This window comes from Lepisosteus oculatus, unplaced genomic scaffold, assembly GCF_040954835.1.
Source record: "Lepisosteus oculatus isolate fLepOcu1 unplaced genomic scaffold, fLepOcu1.hap2 HAP2_SCAFFOLD_88, whole genome shotgun sequence".
Lineage (NCBI taxonomy): Eukaryota > Metazoa > Chordata > Actinopteri > Semionotiformes > Lepisosteidae > Lepisosteus > Lepisosteus oculatus.
This window is the reverse complement of record NW_027168426.1, coordinates 193,059-211,156: the sequence shown is the minus strand read 5'-3', so window position 1 is coordinate 211,156 and position 18,098 is coordinate 193,059. Positions and strand designations below refer to the sequence as shown.

At 44.0% G+C, this 18,098-nt stretch overlaps 3 non-coding genes across 3 annotated transcripts; all 3 read right to left on the bottom strand.

The window, feature by feature from the left end:
* Positions 1–4,079: 4,079 nt before the first annotated feature.
* LOC138236280 (U4 spliceosomal RNA) lies at positions 4,080–4,218 on the bottom strand. The gene has a single exon (XR_011188572.1). It is a non-coding gene; the product is annotated as a U4 spliceosomal RNA (small nuclear RNA).
* A 1,376-nt stretch (positions 4,219–5,594) lies between these two features.
* On the bottom strand, positions 5,595–5,668 carry trnat-agu (transfer RNA threonine (anticodon AGU)). Its single transcript has one exon. It is a non-coding gene; the product is annotated as a tRNA-Thr (tRNA).
* A 1,559-nt stretch (positions 5,669–7,227) lies between these two features.
* Positions 7,228–7,300, bottom strand: trnav-cac (transfer RNA valine (anticodon CAC)). The gene has a single exon. It is a non-coding gene; the product is annotated as a tRNA-Val (tRNA).
* Positions 7,301–18,098: the final 10,798 nt, after the last annotated feature.

Genomic DNA, 18,098 nt, shown 5'->3' with positions numbered 1-18,098 from the left:
GACTATTGCTTTGTCTCAGAGAGAGTGAAAGTTGTTGGGGTCACTCTTCAGCCTGTCTTCTTCTCAGATCATCAGGCTTTAGGTCGTAGAGTGGAACTCCAGGGCTTTGGCCCAGGCATCTGGAAACTCAACACAAAGCTGCTAGAGAACGAGGGGGTAGTATCCTGCTACAAGGAGAAACTATCACAGTGGCTGTCCTTGCAGTGTCTGTACGGGTCAGTAGGAGAGTGGTGGGAGGAGGTGAAGGTGAGGACAAAGGCCTTTTTCATGGCTGAGGGAAGGAAGGCTGCTGCCAGACGGAGAGGAGTGCTAGCCAGGAAACAGAGGCAGCTGCAGCGTCTCTACACGATGATGCACAGTGGCTTCGATGTGCTCGAGGATATCACCCTTTTAAAAAAGGACATCCGGAGCATAGCCGAAGAAAGTAGTCGAGTGCAGTTCTTGGAAGAAAATGAGAAGTGTTCTCGCCTCTTTTTCAGGAAAGTGGAAGGCTCCAAGTCTGTCATGGAAAGTGTAGTTGATGAGGAGGGACGAGAGAGAACAGAGCCGAGTGCAATCCTCTCCTGCACCGAGGCCTTCTACTCAAGACTGTACAGCTCTACAGAGGTAAAGGATGAAGAAATTCATTTTTTTACCTCAAAGCTAGAAAACGTTTTGAGTGAAGAAGATAGGGAAGTACTTGAGAGGGATTTGACAGTAGAAGAGCTGAGACAGGCTATGGAGAGCTTACAGAAGGGGAAAACTCCGGGTGCTGACGGGCTCCCTAAAGAATTTTATTGCACCTTTTGGGATCTGCTTCAGGATCCGCTGCTGCTCCTATTCGAGGAAAGCTATAAGACAGAATTGCTGCCTGACTCCTTAAGAGAAGGCACTATCTCTCTCTTGTTTAAGAAAGGAGCAAAGAATGACATAAAGAACTGGAGACCCCTCAGCCTGTTAGGCGTGGACACTAAGATCCTGTCCAAAGCCCTTTTCCTGCGCCTACAAAATGTAGTGGCCTCACTGGTAGGGAAAGAACAGACTTGTGGGATAGCAGGATGCCTGATGAGCGACAACCTGGCCTTGTTGAGGGATGTCTGTCTGTACTCAGAGGATCGCTCCCTCCCTCTGTGCATTTCAGGTGTAGACCTAGAAAAGGCCTTTGACCGCCTAAACCGGCAGTACTTAACTTCGGTACTTGAGCACATGAAGTTTGGCCCCATCATGAGAAAGTGGATTAACCTGCTGTACACAGGTAGCAACAGCAGAGTAATGGTTAATGGCAATAGATCACGCCCCTTTGAAGTCTGTTGTGAGGCAGGGCTGGCCATTATCCCCCTTGTTATTCGTTTTGGCTATGGAGCCCTTAGCCTGTGCCTTGCGCCAGGATCAGGCCATTAATGGGATACCAGTACCTGGAAGTGGGGGAGGAGAGGTAAAGACATCTCTATACATGGATGACGTCACCCTGCTCCTCTCTGACAATGCCTCAATTAGTAGAGCTCTGCAGTGCTGTGATCGGTTCTCTTTGGCTTCCTCTGCAAAAATTAACAAATCAAAGAGCGAGATTTTTTATCAGAACTGGAGGGAGCCAAAAGAAGGACATGATCTCAGGCTGCAAGAGAAGAGAATTAAGGTCCTGGGGGTGTATTTTGGAGAAGAGATGGGAACAGTAAATTGGCAGAACAAATTGCCAATCTTAAACAAAAAACTGATGCAATGGAAGAACCGAGACCTCACCATGACAGGGAAGGTGCTGGTCATCAAAGCCAAGCTCTTGCCTGTCTTGAATTTTCTGGCTTCTACCTTCCCAATCCCACACCGTGTTGCGGCGGTGCTGAGGAGATTGATGTTTCAATTTCTATGGGGTGGGAAGCAGGAAAGACTCAGAAGGGAAATAATGTACAGGCCGCTACCCTCAGGGGGGAAGTCTGTCCCAGATATTGCTACGAAGCTGCTGTGCATTTTCCTGGCCTCTGTGCTGAGAGGCTTTGCAACAGCACCTGCAGCGCGTACCTGGACTTATTTTTCCAGGCTCTGGGTAGGTAGGGAGGTGTTCAGAGTGTGGGGTGTCAGACCCAAGCTGGATGTCCCACTCTCTGACACATGCCCTGCAATTTATGGGACAGTTAAAAGTTTTCTAAGATCTCACACAATTGGCCATATTCCCCTCCGAGATGTCAGCGTCCAAAAACTGGAAGATTTCTTTGCACCCCAGAACAATAGGCAGACCCCTGTGGGCATTTTAACATCAGCCCAAACAAGGAAGGTGTGGAAACACACATCCTCTAAGTTTCTGTGCAACATTCACAGAGATTTAGCCTGGAGTGTCGTCCACCAGTGCTTACCGGTACGAACTTCCTTGTACCGTATGGTCCTCACACCCAGCCCTCGCTGCGTTAGGGTGGGCTGCAGCGAGGAGGAGACTGTGACCCATCTCCTGTGGTCTTGCTTTTTTGCTAAGGCCTTCTGGGCACAGTTTGAAGATTGGTTGCAGGCTCTCTCGCCCCAATTTACCCTGACCGCTGCTTTCGTCATATACGGCATCTCTTTGACACGGCCCAGATCCTGTCAAACACGTCAGGAGGAAGTTTGACAGGATCTGGGCCGTGGTGAACAGTGGGAAAGACGCCCTGTGGAGAGTGAGGAACATGGGGCTGTTCAAAGGCATCAAGATCCCAGTCAAGGCTGCAGGTAGCCTGGCCCTGTTCATCACCCGAGAGAACTATTACCTCAGAGATCTGTGGAGAGAAGGGAGGGAGGAAGCAGAAAATCTGTGGGAAATAGAGGGCATAGGTCAATATCTCAAGAAACTGTGAAAAACACTATCATGTTTAAGTAAAGAATGTGATTTGCTTCAGAAAAAAGAAATTGTTGCTATGTAACTCGTACCGTGTCAAAATGTAATAAGATGTGATCATATATACTGTTTTAAGTATGTATATTAATGTAAAGCATTTGTGATGCCCTGTATTTTATTGTGAAAAGGAAATAAAAGTTCTTAAAAATCGAAATCGCTGGAGGAAACAGTCCATCTGGCCATGAAACTCATTTGAACGTCTAGCTACAGCAACTAACAATATCATGATTTATTCAGGATGTGTGGAATCAGCACGTCCCGGAGACAGCTTCCGAAATCGTGAGCATTCTCTGGTGGTGTCCTGCAGGGCACCTGTGGGCGTGCATTGGTGGTATAGTGTTGAGCATAGCTGCCTTCCAAGCAGTTGACCTGGGTTCGATTCCTGGCCAACGCAGTGGCAATTGGTTTCAAATGCTGTCATGAGCCTTGGATTATGACTAGCAAAGCGAAGCCTTTTGAAAGAGCTAAAGCACTGCAAAACGGAATTGAAGGAGAATCTTACAGGGGATTCTGAGCGGTGTCTGCATACACGCAGTCCGATACGGGTGCTGAAAGCTTGAGCTACTCTCAATGTCATGCTGCCTTTCCCCGGAGTAAATCTGTTAAATTGAAGGAATGCTTCTCGCAGGTTCAAAAGGGACCCTTGTTAATTGGAGAAATCAATGATTTCTAATGAATTCTGTATGTGTTAAAAGACAGCTATACACAGAAAACATGCAGGACACTGCCCATGATGTTTCCCGAGCCGAAACACAGTGCGTTTTTCCAAGCCATCTGACAAAGCTCGCCCACTGAAAACTGCAGCAGATCGTGTAAAGACCTTCAACTTTGTAACTACTGCACGCACAGGAAGCACAATAAATTCCTCTTTTCAAACTGTCAAAGGTTTGCTTTGCAAACGCTGCAGGACATCGCACAATCTCTTTTGAACGGGGACAAACGATTTCTTATGGGGCGCAGTAAGTACAGACGTTTAAAAAGCTCCACTCATGCCGACGATGCAGCATGAAGAAGCGCAACCTAACGTTTGACAGACAAAAGCCGGGCGCCGCTACGAGCAATATGAAATCAAACTGACAGCACACGGCGTTTCGCGCTGACTCAAAAGTGATCTCGACAGACGCTGTTCTCTGCATAACGCTGAAAGAGATAAAGAGCGTTTCTGTTGAGACGTAACAAGCTCGTTTCTTTCTACCATGATGTCACCATGACAAAATCTGTCTTTAAACACCTTGCTCAGTCTCTGACGAGACTGTCAAAAATTGCTTTCGCCGATTGTATTGCAAACCAGCGGAAGCGGGGTATTGGGAAAAGTTTTCAACTAGCAACAATCGTGCGTGCTAATTAGAACAGCAACGCTGAGCTCTCAGCACCGTACTGAGCCCAGGTGTTATTCTAAAGCTGTCAGGTGCAGTTCATTTATATGAAGGAAATCTCTTACTGGGTACGATTACAATGCAGTAAGTAGCACAGGCTACTTGGGGAATAGCCCGATGTGTTTTAAAACGACCCGAGCCAGGTAGGAGTCGAACCTACAATCTCCTAATCCGTAGTCAGATGCATTATGCATTGCGCCACTGTCCCTGGTGTGACACTACAGGACTGTAACCCAGTGATCTCAGCCCTGCAACTAGTAAAATATTACCCCCGGTCCATTCTTTTCCAAAAGTGAGAAACACCTGTTTTCTACATTTTGTCTGTTTTAAAACCATATCTCTTTAAACCAAACCAAGAGTTTGTCTTTTGCTCTGATATTCTGATTCATTTCGATTTCAAAGAAAAAAAAGCATTACCTTCCAAAGCATCATAAAATTGTCCCTTCTTCCAGACTCTACTTCTCTCTTGTAGTAGTACAGTAGACCTTTCCAGGTGAGCAGATCACAGAGTCCGAAATGAGCTTCCTCCATCAAGCAAAGTACCTGAACATGACTCTGTCTTCATAAAAGCGCCCCTGTAATAAAGAAATTAAATCCGAAATCAAGAGGGCAGTTGCCTACTGAAGTTCAAGAAGTCATCAATTTTAACCTAGCAACACATTAAAGGCTGCATCTATACAAGTACGATTCTAGAAATGCTCACCAGATTACGTTTTAAGAAGGAACTGCGCCTCAGGTTCCGCCGAGATCTTAACTCGGATGGCAGGATTCAGAGTCCGGAGTGCGGACTGATGGCGCACGGAGGGTCCACATACTGTGGATCCCTCAGTGATCTTCCGCGTATTCAAACCGCCAGCATGTGACTCCCCTGTCCCCGTGACCTCATTGCTCTGCTCTCTCCTCTGTGCAGCCGAGCCCGACTCATGGTAAAGTGGAAAAAAATATGCCCTCAACGTGAGATTTACTCTGGACGAGGATAGATGTTACCTTTTTATCGTTGAATAGGATGTATGTGATGTGGCGACTAGGTTCAATTTTGTATCCTCTTTAAAAGATTAAGGACTGGGGTGAGCGTGATTTACCACCCTTTCAGCTAAGGACCCGACATGCGCACCGTTTAAGCTGCATAGACTCGGTCGATTAACTCTTCTCCATTAGCAGGGTTAAGGTTAAAGAAAAAAAACATTGCTGACTTCTTTTTTTTTTGCCAGCCGCTAGCGCTGATTAGCAAGGTTTGTATTTCATGTTTTGCAAGTTGCATCCATTTTAAGAAAAACAAGTCGCGTTAAAGACAGGAAATGAATACTTGCATTTAATTAAGTCTAGCCGTAGGCGGTTGTCCATAATGACCAGTACTGTTCGAGAAGACAGAACAAAGAAGGCACCGCTGGGATTCGGACCCAGGATCTCCTGTTTACTAGACAGGCGCTTTAACCAACTAAGCCACGGCGCCCCGGGAGTGTTGTCCTTTTGCAGCCACTTGGACACACCTTTAGAAAAACATTTTGTTAACAGGCATTCTGCCTCAGCCTAAACACCTATAGCTTGCAAAGTGCATGCTATTAGACAGGCACCTCTGCAAGACCTTAAGAGTCTCTTAAACTAGTGATAGTAAGGTGTTCCCAACGGGTGATGTTCGGCTTTCAAATCATCTCTCCGTGGAAGCGCCGAGATGCAGCTGTTTAAGGCTTAGAAGCAGCTGACTGTTTCACTACCTAGCTGATCACTGTCAGTCAGGGAGCTCAGAGGTGAAAAGCCTGTCTGAGAGACAATTCGCCGTCGATCAGTTCAATATGTTCCGTACCAGCTCGGCGCACCTGAGATCATCTTGGTAGCCGTGTAGCTCATATAGGTGAGAGCGTGTGTGTGTACCACCGTGATTGGATGCCGGCCCTTCTCAGGTCACAGTAAACCTTCTGCTCAAAAAAAGTGAGGTTTTATTTAATCTCTGACCAAGGGAAACGTTTCATTTTTTCAAAGAAATGTTTGTTAAAAAATAAAGTCATAGTTCAATGGGATTCAATCATAGACCGTGTGATATGGAAGTCAGGAACCTAACCCACAGCACCACCAGCTGAGTGCTGAAAAAGCACTACAGAAACATTATCGACAGACAATGTACAGCGTGTACTATTCTTGTGTTGCGGTACATGAATATAATTATATCGTTATTAATTTCTAATTTATAACTTTATTAACTTTATAAATTTATAAATTAACTTTATAAATTTATTAACGTTATTAATTAATTTCACGACGCACAGACAGGGCGCGGGGAGCCGCCGCCTGCAAACACAGCTCCAGGCAGGACTCCACTCCGCAGGAGCCGCAGAGCAGAGGAGATGGGGGCAGCTTAGCTCCTGTGCAGAGACCTGAGCTGCTGTTGCTGCAGACACTGTCTTTTCTGCACTCGGGGTAGGAGTGAATGTTGAGTTGCCCTTAGAAATGAAGCAGAGCACTTCAACGGCACGGGTGTGTGTGTGTGCGCCCTGGTGATTCTGGGAGACAGATTGAACCTGGGCTAAAAGAGAGGGGGCTTAGCCCTCTTCCATTTGCTAGTTCAAAGTTGTACAACCCATTTGTATCTGCTAGGCGGCGCAGTCGTCGTGCACAAAGAACGCTTTGAAAAGCGTCAAAGGCAAGTCATTCCGAGTTGGTCGTTTGTGTTTTCCGTTCAGACGCGAAATGCTGAAATGATCTCTCGGCTCCTCGGTTGTCATTTCTGCTCCTTAAAGGAATCACAGCACCCGTCGGCTTCCAGCACGGTGGGTCGGGACACAATGCCGGGGGTCGGAGAGAGCGATGTCTTCCTCGTTAGTATAGGACCTGTCACCTGTCCCCACCTGTCACGCGGGAGACCGGGGTACATCAGGACGCGCATTGAAGTGAAAGCAGGATGCGCTGCGACATGCACTGTGCAGATCCCGCCACACTAAGGGGTGAGTGGGTCTGTTCGATCACAGCGCTAGGCGAATCCCCAATCCCCTTTTGTGCGTGGCGACAAAATAAGTCTGTTTCCGCCCGGTTTCGAACCGGGGACCTTTCGCGTGTGAGGCAAACGTGATAACCACTACACTACGGAAACGGTGGTAAGATATGCCCAGCGGCCCAGCGTTGAGCTTCGCCATTGCGATTCAGCTGCTTCCAGTGCCTTTATTGGAGTGCGCTGATGGACCGTGCTCTCTCTCCAGAGACCAGCACGCCTGTCATGGACGGAGCAGGAAAGGCGCTGCCACATTCTACAGCCCTCTCCACGCAATCGACGAAATCTGGCTACTGAAGTGGAGAAAATCGCCTCTCCAGAAAGTGCAAATATCATCTTGGAGAGTATAAATCCTATTGCCGAAGGTCAGCTCTGTCTACCAGAGTGACCCTCCCACCTCCTGCAGCGATGGTCAGCTCGTCTCACACGCGAGAAGTTTTGGCTGGAAACAAGCGCCCCCTCTTCTCGCACGTTTTGCACGTTCGAGAAGGATCTTCTTCACATTCGCCCATGCAGTTCCCAGTCTTGTGGACGAGGACAAAAAGAACACACAAGGGCTCATCCAGGAGTTGAACCCAGGACCTCCCACACCCTAAGCGAGACTCATACCCCTAAACCAATGAGCCACGGCAGCACTTTCCATTTTATTCTGTCAGCGAGCTTGAGGACGGGGGAGAGGCGTCATTCGCTCGTCCAGTCAGACCTTCATCAATAAGTCAAGAAAGCTGCAATTACACGACTGCCTTGCAGACGAAGGGCAGTGAACTGCACCCGGTAAGAGGGGAACAAGCGGCACTAGGTGACACCGAGGCATAACCCCAGCGAGGGGGGTTAGCTTGCATGGTACAGCGCTCGCTTTGCATGCGAGAGATAACGGGATCATTTCCCACGTCCTCCAGGTGTGTGCTTAGAGCTTGATGTGCCGAAAGGTGTCCTTTAGCCTGTGGTCACGCCTTGCATGGAGAGCGTCATGCAGCTGTCAATCATTTTGCAGCCACGCCCCCTCTTCATCTTCTCTCTGCCTTAAGCGTCTCCGCCACTCTCTCTTGACATTTCATGTCAGCATGTCAGAAGTCCGAGTGACGTTTTTAATGGCTGAGTGAGGGCACGATGCTGAAGCAGAGAGGCCACTTCAGCCAGAGAGACTTGTGCTAGGTGAGATCTGAAAAACGGACTCGCAACAGAAACAGACCAAAAAAGTATCGGTGAGATCAAAAGGCAAATGCAACATCCAGCAGAGGGCGTCTAAAGATTAGGGAACGGGCGACTGAAATCCATATGAGGCAAACTTTCCAGCTGTGTACTGCAGCTGGCCTCGTTGGCGTAGTTGGTAGCGCGTCAGTCTCATTGTCTGAAGGTCCTGAGTTTGATCCTCACACGGGGCAGGGCTGCTTCCTCTCTTGCTCTTTTCAAACACTTGCGGCAACTGTTCGCTCATAACCACGTCTGGAATGCGTGACCTTTACACGGGGGAGAAGCAACGCCGCATCCCTTTTCTAAAGAACATTCACATTCAGAAATAAGTCAAGAAATTTGCCATTACTTTAGCTCGCGCTGCTGTCAGCCTGCCCATGTTGCCAAAGAAAGATTCACTCGGCGTCAACATGACAGAACAGCGATCACTTGAAAACACTGTTCCACACTCCGTAAGCAAGAACTTCAGTGTTTGCAGTCACCCGATATGCCGATAGTCAAAGGAGTACAAAACATGAAGCGTCAAAAGACAAGATGAGTTGATGGAAAGAGCCTTGAATTGATGAGCACAAAAGTTCAGCTCGTACAATAGGCAACGAAGGTCCCGGCGTCATCATCGCACTTGAAAGGACTGCCTTGCAGACTAAGGGCAGTGGGAGGTTGCTGTTTTCAGATGGAGGCATTGGGATGGTGGGCCGAGATCTATTCTTCTTAAGGAATTCTTCATCGTGAAAGATCGGTCCACAGGTCATCCAAAGAACTTACAAATTTTTTGGACTCAGGGAATCACGTGCTTCCGGAAGGGAGTGAAGTGCTCAAACACATGACATGCCCCCTTGATCTCACATGCACAATTCTGCTGCAACATGCACAGCTACCGTCCACACCAGGCAGTGGGGCTTCAGCAGAATTTGCTACGCCACCTGCAATAACATATCCAGCTGCACACATATACATGGCCCCTCTGTCCTTTTCAGGATCTCAAAAAAAAGCATAGCATGGTTTTCCTGCAACCTGATTGACCGCATCTCCCTCAGAATGTGCCCCGTTGCATTCATTGCTGAAGCAGGACGGAGGCTAACGGACATGCCAGAACAGTTAGGCTCAGCGATCTCTCCAAAATATTGTGGTTGTAGTGGAAGAAATATGGTTTAAATTGTACCTTGGTATTTCAAACTCTCTCTAGAATGTTATCCTTTTCTATTTTATTTTGACAGGAACTGGCTAATGACACTAGATGAAAAGAGAAGAAAGAAAACACAACGTTTCGGCCGTGGAGCCTTCTTCAGGTGTGAGGGCTCCACGGCTGAAATGTTGTGTTTTCTTTCTTCTCTTTTAAGCATGGAATAGACCTATTACTTGTTCCTTTGCAGCCTACGCATGCTGACACAGCTCCCCACCTGAACTGCTTATGATGCCTGGTAGTTTGTGGTACTTGGGTATTGTCTTATGTTTGCTCAAACTGCATATGTGTGATTGCATATTTTTGGGTATTTTCATATGTCAATATTTAATTCACTGACATTCCTGTATGCTTGGAAGAAAGGTAGATTGGATTTGGCACAGGACGCCTGCCCATATTTGTTGATCATTGTTGGGCTGGAAAAACAATGATAAAAAGTGTATGAAAAAAGCTCTCTCCAATATTTCCCTTCTCTTCGCCATGGTTACACTGCCTGTTCTTTCCGTCTTTTGTCCTTCTACAAAGATTCCAGGGCTCTTTTTCCACCATAATATCAGAAGCCAAAAAATAACCATCTAATGTGTAAACAGCATTTGTAATGTTGGTAGCTGGAAGAGGTTAAGTATGTTTGCAAGACCTAGTTGATTACACCAGACTTACTTTGTTGTTGTCAGTTTTTTTTTTCTCTTTTAAAGGCTGTAGGTGGGGTGTGATGGACTGTACCACTATCATAGAAGATTTTTTCAGGACACATCGCAGTTCCATAGTAGAATTTATCAATAGTAGAATTCCATAGGACATTATTTACCAACATATTACCCAGTGTGAGACTCTGCCAGTAAACCTCAGAGCATTGAGTTCTCCACTGATAAAGATGGCTGTCTGAAGTCATGAAATCCACTGCTGGGATGCCTGAGAGACAGTAATTGAATCTTGGCTGGAATTAGGCTTTCTATTAGTGTTGATCTTTGGGAATTATGTGGTAAAAAGGGAAAACTCCTTTACTTTAGTCACTTTGAATGTTCAAATGTACAGAACCTGCAAAACTAAGCAATGAAAAAAATCCATCACCACTCTCATGATAGCATAACTCATAGTCTCTGCTGTTGTGTAACAATACACACTTTCAATTTTCTTATCGCCTGTCTCCAGAGAGAATCTTGTTAGTGCTGATGACCTTGAATTAGACCTTGTTGACTCTGTAAAACAATCTTCCTCTGCTTAGAATTTCACTCAGATTGATTATGTTCTCAGATTATTCCTGGCAGGACTGAGTTTCCAGGAAATGAAAAGTGAAAGAAAAAGTACAGAAGATCAGCCCTTGAATATACAACATTGTGCAGTGAGATTGTTAAATGTATTAGCTGCTATCCCGTGCTAGAGCCTGTCGTGGTAAGCAGTGGATGACAGGATCTAGCATAGATACTAATGAAACACTGTTAATGAAAGATAAAACACTTGAGTCTTATTTTAGTTTTCCATTTCCCTTTCATTTGTGATGTACTGTACAACAGGCCACAGAACATGCACAAAAACAGATATGCACACATTCACACCAGGCAATGACAGTCTGCCCAGTCAGAATCTGAGCTGAGGTATCAGAATTCTGAATTCCCTGAATTCTGTCATGGATCATCCACAATAAGGGCAATGTTTGAACACGAGGATCCCCAGGAGAGAGCCTAGTAACACAAATCTTGGAGCAAAAGCAGATGATTAACTTCATAGTTTGTGTGGTTGAGCCAAAGTTGAGCATGAGGATATGTGAGTCACCATTCTTAGAAATGGATCCAACTTCAGACAGGCGTCAAAAGTAAGAGTATACAGTGCTGGGGCAATGACACTTCAATGATCAGAAGGATAACAAGAGTTTTAATGCATTGAAATTGATTTTCTGGTGATGCACACTGTCATGGAACTATTCATTTTTTAAGGATCACTTACTGACGTCAGACAGCTGCCAATTCTCCAGACTGGAAGGATGAACAGTTTATCCCCCTAGGTACCATATTTCCATATTTCGAAGCATTGGAATAATACATGTCATACAGCAACATAAAAACAGGAAGACAAGTATCACAGCCCCTATAATCGGTGTTAGTAACTTAAAAGAAAAACATTCCCCCTGGCCCAAACAGTGATTCTAACCAGGAGAGAAAAGCCAGTGTATCTTTTATGCCTCTCTCTTTATTCACCTTGTCTTTTAGTTCTTTCAAATGCTGAATAGCGAGCGTAATATTTCCGTAATCATCGTCATTAGCTGGAATATATGTACAACAGGAGTCTCCTACTAAAGCATAGACTCCTCCAGATGCTGCATTTTGAAGGTCCAGCACGAACCTGTTCTGAAGTACCATTAATCTAACTCCCCTTAATTCTTGTTTGATAGCGTCTAAGCCTTCTAACGTGATATTAATAAAAGAGTACATTTCATAAAAAGTCGCATGGGTGAGGCTGTAGAATGAGGCATTAAAGCACATATATAACAAGATGCATTAAATTTCTTTAACTTTACAGTATGATTTATAAATTTATACCACAAATTACTCATATCCCCCTCATTATCAGTTTCATTCAGCCAGTTTGTATACAAAGAGGCTTCGTGTTTAGATTCTTCCTCTTTTGGGGTGGTGACAGGCTTCTACATAAAAAGGAAAAAGGCTGTGCACATCAGTCCCACGCAGGTTATCCCCATCTGTCCTTGTGGAGACATCACTCCTGCGCTTTGCTCAGTTCGTTTGTGACCTTTTTACAGTGGGAAGCATGAATCCAGGGCACCATTTCTGTGACCTTCACAGCAGTGGCAGTGGTCAGCAGCACCTGGTACAGCCCCCTCCACCTGAGTGAACACCATTTCTTTTTCCTGAAGTCTTTCACCAGAATCCAGTCTCCTTATTCACTCATTAGTTCTTACAGCACAGGTAAATCCCTGTGGGCTGGAGCCCAGTATAATCTTAGGCTTTTTTGGTCAACATTGGTCAACAGATTGGTCAACAACTGGGTAATAACTCTTAGAAAAATCTACACATTTTTCCCCTGCCTCAGCTGTGACGTTTTGCAGAACAATTCTAGCTGAAGTTGTAAAATTTCTCTTTGTTCCGTTCCTGCAAAACATCTTATTATGAGCAAACAAACCACAATAATCATTTGCATCTAGGGGAATCACTCCCAAGGGTAACCCCCCTTAAAGCTATATTGTTCTACCCATCAGGTTCTGCCACTAGATAAGAGAACCTTTCCCATGAAATCATTTTTTGACCTTCATGATCCCTTCAGGGTGTACAATTAGCACAGAAGCAGCAGCTTTAGTCCACATGTTTTTCAAACAGGATATTAACGATATGATCATAACGAATAATACCAGACCCACAAATATGTATTGAACCAGAGACCCTCTCCATGTTCCTAGCACAGACTGTAGCCATGTACCAATGCCCCAATCATCTGGATTATAATTATGATATATATTTTTCTTCATCATAGATGTGCTTTGCTAAGTCCTAGCAACCTACAATACTACAATAGAGAATTAGCAAATTCAACAATCCATTCCTCCAGCTAAATTCATCCCTCCAGGAAGTTTCATTGATTGGCCCGTGATGATATCAAACAGGCTGTTACACAGTTCTGTTTGATCCAGCCCGCATCCCATGGCGTTCCTTCAGTCTGATGTCTAGTCGATCTTTCAGAGATCTGTTCCTTCATTCCACTGTTCCAGCAGACTGAGGGTGATCTCAGTCCATCTCACTCCGAACAATGCAGCCACAGCCTGACACACCTTCCCTGTGAAGTGTGTTCCTTGATCATAATACAAGGGGCAGGGCAGTGCCCACCGAGGGCTTATCTCTGTTATCAAGTGTTTGGTAGACACAGAGGCAGTGGCAGCAACCCACCAGGAAAACAGATTATAAGAGCCCAGGTTTCCCTTTACAATTTTCAATTTCCCAGGTTTGAAAGGTTCCTCAGTAGCAGGCCTTTTGAGCTGTTGCACCCGCACCTGAACTGTAGTTGAGTTCCTTTGATAAACATTACATCCAGATACCACATAAGTGGTTACGGCTTCAAACCCGGTTCTCACCCAGTTTTGGGTAACCGGCACACCATTTGACTCCCACCTGGGTGTCCAACAGAGTGCATTTGTCGGGCTATAAAGGGCATTAGGCTGTGAGGGCATGCAGGGCGTCTGGTGTGCTGTCAGCTCCACACCCCATCATCATGCAGCCCCACAATCTTTTCTAACCATGTCCATTTCTCTGCTTCACAGAGGTCTCAGACTACTGTTCTACAAGTATTGCTCACCTGACAGTTGCATCTGCAAAGTTGTTCCCTCGAGTTACTGGAAACATTTCTTTATTATGTGATTTACACATTACCACAGCTACTTCAGTCAGTAGCTGCAAAGCTTCTAACAGTTCAGAGATAAACCCAGCATTCTTAACTGGAGTCCCTGCTGTGTTGAGAAAATCCCTATTCCTCCACCACCATCCAAAATTGTGGCATGCACCAAATGTATATATAGAGTCTATATACATATGCAGCCATTCAAAACAAGCGGGGTACGCTGCGGTATAACACGGTGGGCGTGTCGCAGTATACCGCATCATACCGGACGCAAATTAGATTATGTTAATAGTATCCGGAATCACCTTGTAAAATCGCCAGGTGGAGCTAATAAAGGTTAACCTCTCCTGTACAGCATTTGAGCTGTCAGCAGAAAACGTCGGTTTTGAATCCTGATCACTGCTGAGGGACAATCTTTATTCAATTAAGAATTTAAGGTGTATACTCTTTAGACTTTAAATTTAAACAGTGTATTACAGCATGTTAATCATTAAACATTAAAAAGGCGGTATATTTTATAAAAGCAAGATTGTTCTGTTGGACAAAAGTACACAACCTACCACCTTTATCATAAATATTTTAATTATGCAGGAATATTTTATGCATCAAAGTCTTTACTGAAGATATTACTAAGAGTATTAATAATGAATGACCTTGGACAAGCTGTAAGCTCAAAGTATTACCCTGGTCCACATTCTTTGTAACCGTCTTTGTAAACGAAAATAGTTTATTTTTTCATTGACAAAAAGTAACACCACAGCATTTAGTTGATCCGATCACGCATTCATTTCTAATCATACAATGTAATTCTTGAGAATCTCCGATTCACCATGCCTTTCACATGCTCATAAACGATTTTAATTTAGGAATATAAACATATTAATGTATGTAAACTGTACTGTATATTGCTGGTCTTGGTAGTTTAAAGAAAAAATACACACCAGTATTCCATTTCTCCCTAAACATTTTAAGCATCAAAGTCTTACATGTTGTTATTTGGGAAACATTTTTACGTGCTCCTTCTGACCATATTAGGATTATATACTTTGTGAAAAGTGATAGTATTTAACCTTTTCTGTGAATTCGCTTGTTATCTAACAAATGCATACTTTTAGAATTTGATTAACAGGGAATATAATATGGAATTGCGTATCTAAACAACTTAATAATGATATAATTATAATAATGTACTGTCTGGCGGAATAAACTGAAGAGGTTAGTTAATGCGACACGGAATTATTAAGAATTATCACCTCTTTTTACACTTGAGAACAAATGAGAACATTCCACTCAGTGGGATGTTATCTCAAGCACCTGCTAATTCGTTTTACACCACTGGACGACAGGAGAATGTGACTGTACTGTATCTGTACAGAATGTATCTTTCAATCAATACAGTAATTGATTAAAATCGCAATCGTGCGTTTAATTAAATGCCTTTTTTGATTCACAATCTGAAAATGAAAACAGCGGTAAAGTCACCTTGAATTTAAAAAAAACGATTTTGGCACGCCTGTAGCATTTTCACGAAACCTCCTAAAGTTATGAGAACACTTGCTTTGTGTATAAAGTACATTGTGAATGTTTTCACAGCCTTCACTTTGTTGTTTTTATGCCATTTTTTTGACCACACACAAATATTCCTATGTCCGTATCTTCGCAAGGGAATCAGTGCGAATTTTAATACTAATTAAATGACCGCGGGCACTTTCCACCCCCGCTACATTCTCAGAGTAGAACAGACTAACCTTCTAATGAAAGACGGTCCACCTCCCACGGACAGGAAAAGTGCCCACAGGCACTTAAACTTAATATGGTCAGTAACAGTAAAGAGTAACATGGTCAGAATGTTTAGGGAGAAAGTGGAATACTGGTCTGTATTTTTTCTTTAAACTACCAATACTAGCCATATACAGTCTGTAATGTAGGGATTTCTATATGTCTTTATTTAGTGGTTACATTAGTGAAAAGGCTAAGCTTTTAGCTTCAGTAACGCGTACGCGTACGCGTACGCGTACGTATGGTGTACATGTTTGTTTTGGGTTTTGCTTGTTCACATATCTCCCCTTTTTATAAAACAACGTGGTTGAAAACTGTTCCAGAGACACTGTTGTTTCATCAGTTAAAAGTACATCATGAAATGCCTCTCCCTGTTCAATCTACTGTTAAAAAGAAAAGGAGCATAAAGCGTCTGATGGTCATAAACGATATTCATTTAGGAACAGCATCAGAGATATGTTTTTAACTGCACTGCATCGGAGAGAATACCATAGTGTGTTTTTTTTTTTTACTCCCTGGCGGAAATTGGCTTCCATAAGAATCAATATGGCTCAGAGATTAAATAAAACTTCACTCGCACCAAACAAATGTATATTTCTAATCACAACATGATCGAATTTAAGTCATTTTAATAACAATGAATAGTCACCTATGCGTTACAATATAAACATTTATATTGATTTAAATCGCGTTTAAATCGCCGTTATTTAAAACCCATAAATAAAGCTGATACTGTTTAGACTTTTAATTATTTAAAACTGTATTACAGCAGCACAATGCACAATGCAACGTAAATCGCTATCTTTGTCTTCTGTGTAATAATGTTCACCTCTCTGTCCAGCAAATTAACAATAGTAATAATAATGAACTTTATTGTATATGGCGCCTTTAAAGGTGGCTCCTCAAAGCACTTTACAGGTTAAAAACAATAACAACAATACTGTTTGACTGGGCAAACGATTTTTTTTTTAAGAACTACAAAATGAGATATAATGATGTGTTCCGGTTTAGACATAAACGAAGAGCATAACACGTGGGCGGCATAGCGGTCGGCTCTGGCTTTCCCATCTACTGTATACCGATACGCTGCATACAACCCCCCTCTCTGCGGGAGTTCTGGCTGTGGCGAATTAAACCGGTTTCACAAGTATTTTCAAAGTAGAAGGGGGCGAGATTTCCAGCAAAAGACACCTCCCCCCCTCAAAAACCAAGGAAGTACAGTACTTACTAGTTAAGAAAGCTAGACTCCTCAATGAAATCGCTTTAACATGCTAATGCTTTGGTGTAACAGTCCGGGCGTGGCCAGCTTCTAATGTCAACCTGACTATGGCGAAAGGAACCCTCCTTTCATTGGAAGACTATGAACATATTCTAGCCATAAATGAATTAATAGCAAACATGGTTTACATAAAATACATTTTTCCAAGAAAGTTTAGCCTTTGTTACTAATGAAACCACAAAATAAAGACATAAATATAGAAATCTTAATATTTTTAAAATACATGACTTTGCTAAAATTTATTTGAAAATAAAAACGATTACAAACGCCAGCGGATAGAGAGAACAGGGGAGGGATGTTGGTTTTGCATAAGGGGTGGGGCTATAGAAATGAGGTCTATTTGAGAATGTGGAGTTACATGTTCTGGCTGTTGGTGAATTATCGTTGTTGAGTATGGCGTGTTGAGGTATTGATTTTGTGTAATGCTTTATGTTGAAAATTTGAGGTATTGATTTTGTGTAATGCTTTATGTTGAAAATTTAGGTGGATTTTGTTTATAATAACGAGGATAAACTGGGATGGGAGGAGGATTTGGTTTTGCATAAGGGGCGGGAATATGATAATTTGAGGAATTTGAGAGAGATTCACAGAGATTCCCTCTGCTGTGACCCAGGGAACCTGCAGTCAGGTAACATTATTTCTCACAACTACCAGGTATTGAGTGAGATTGACCTGATTGTTCCTGCCTCAACGGCAGGGTTGCCAATACACCCAGTCCCCCAGAAGGGACAGGGAATGAAAGCCAAGCCGGTTTTCTTACAGCCACCAGCTCAGTTTGTCAGTCTGAGTCTGACCAACAGTGGTTCAGCCAGACTGGAGCTGGATGGGCAAGCCACCCGACTGTTAGTGCAGAACATGGAAAAGGGGGGTGTCAGAATCCCCGCCTGCACTGACATGGGCCTGGTGGGTGATGGTGAGTTCGAAGACAGTGAACTAGCTATCCCAGTGCTGGGGCAGCTCCCTGAACCCCTAGAGAGGGAAGGGGGGAGCGAGCAGGTGTCCTACACCCACGTCCAGCGAACGATTGTAAACATGCCGATAGAGGGATTCCTCAATCAGGAAGTGTGCAGGGTGGACCTGAACAGTGAGAATGGAGTAACAATCCCAGATCCCTCAGGTGCTCC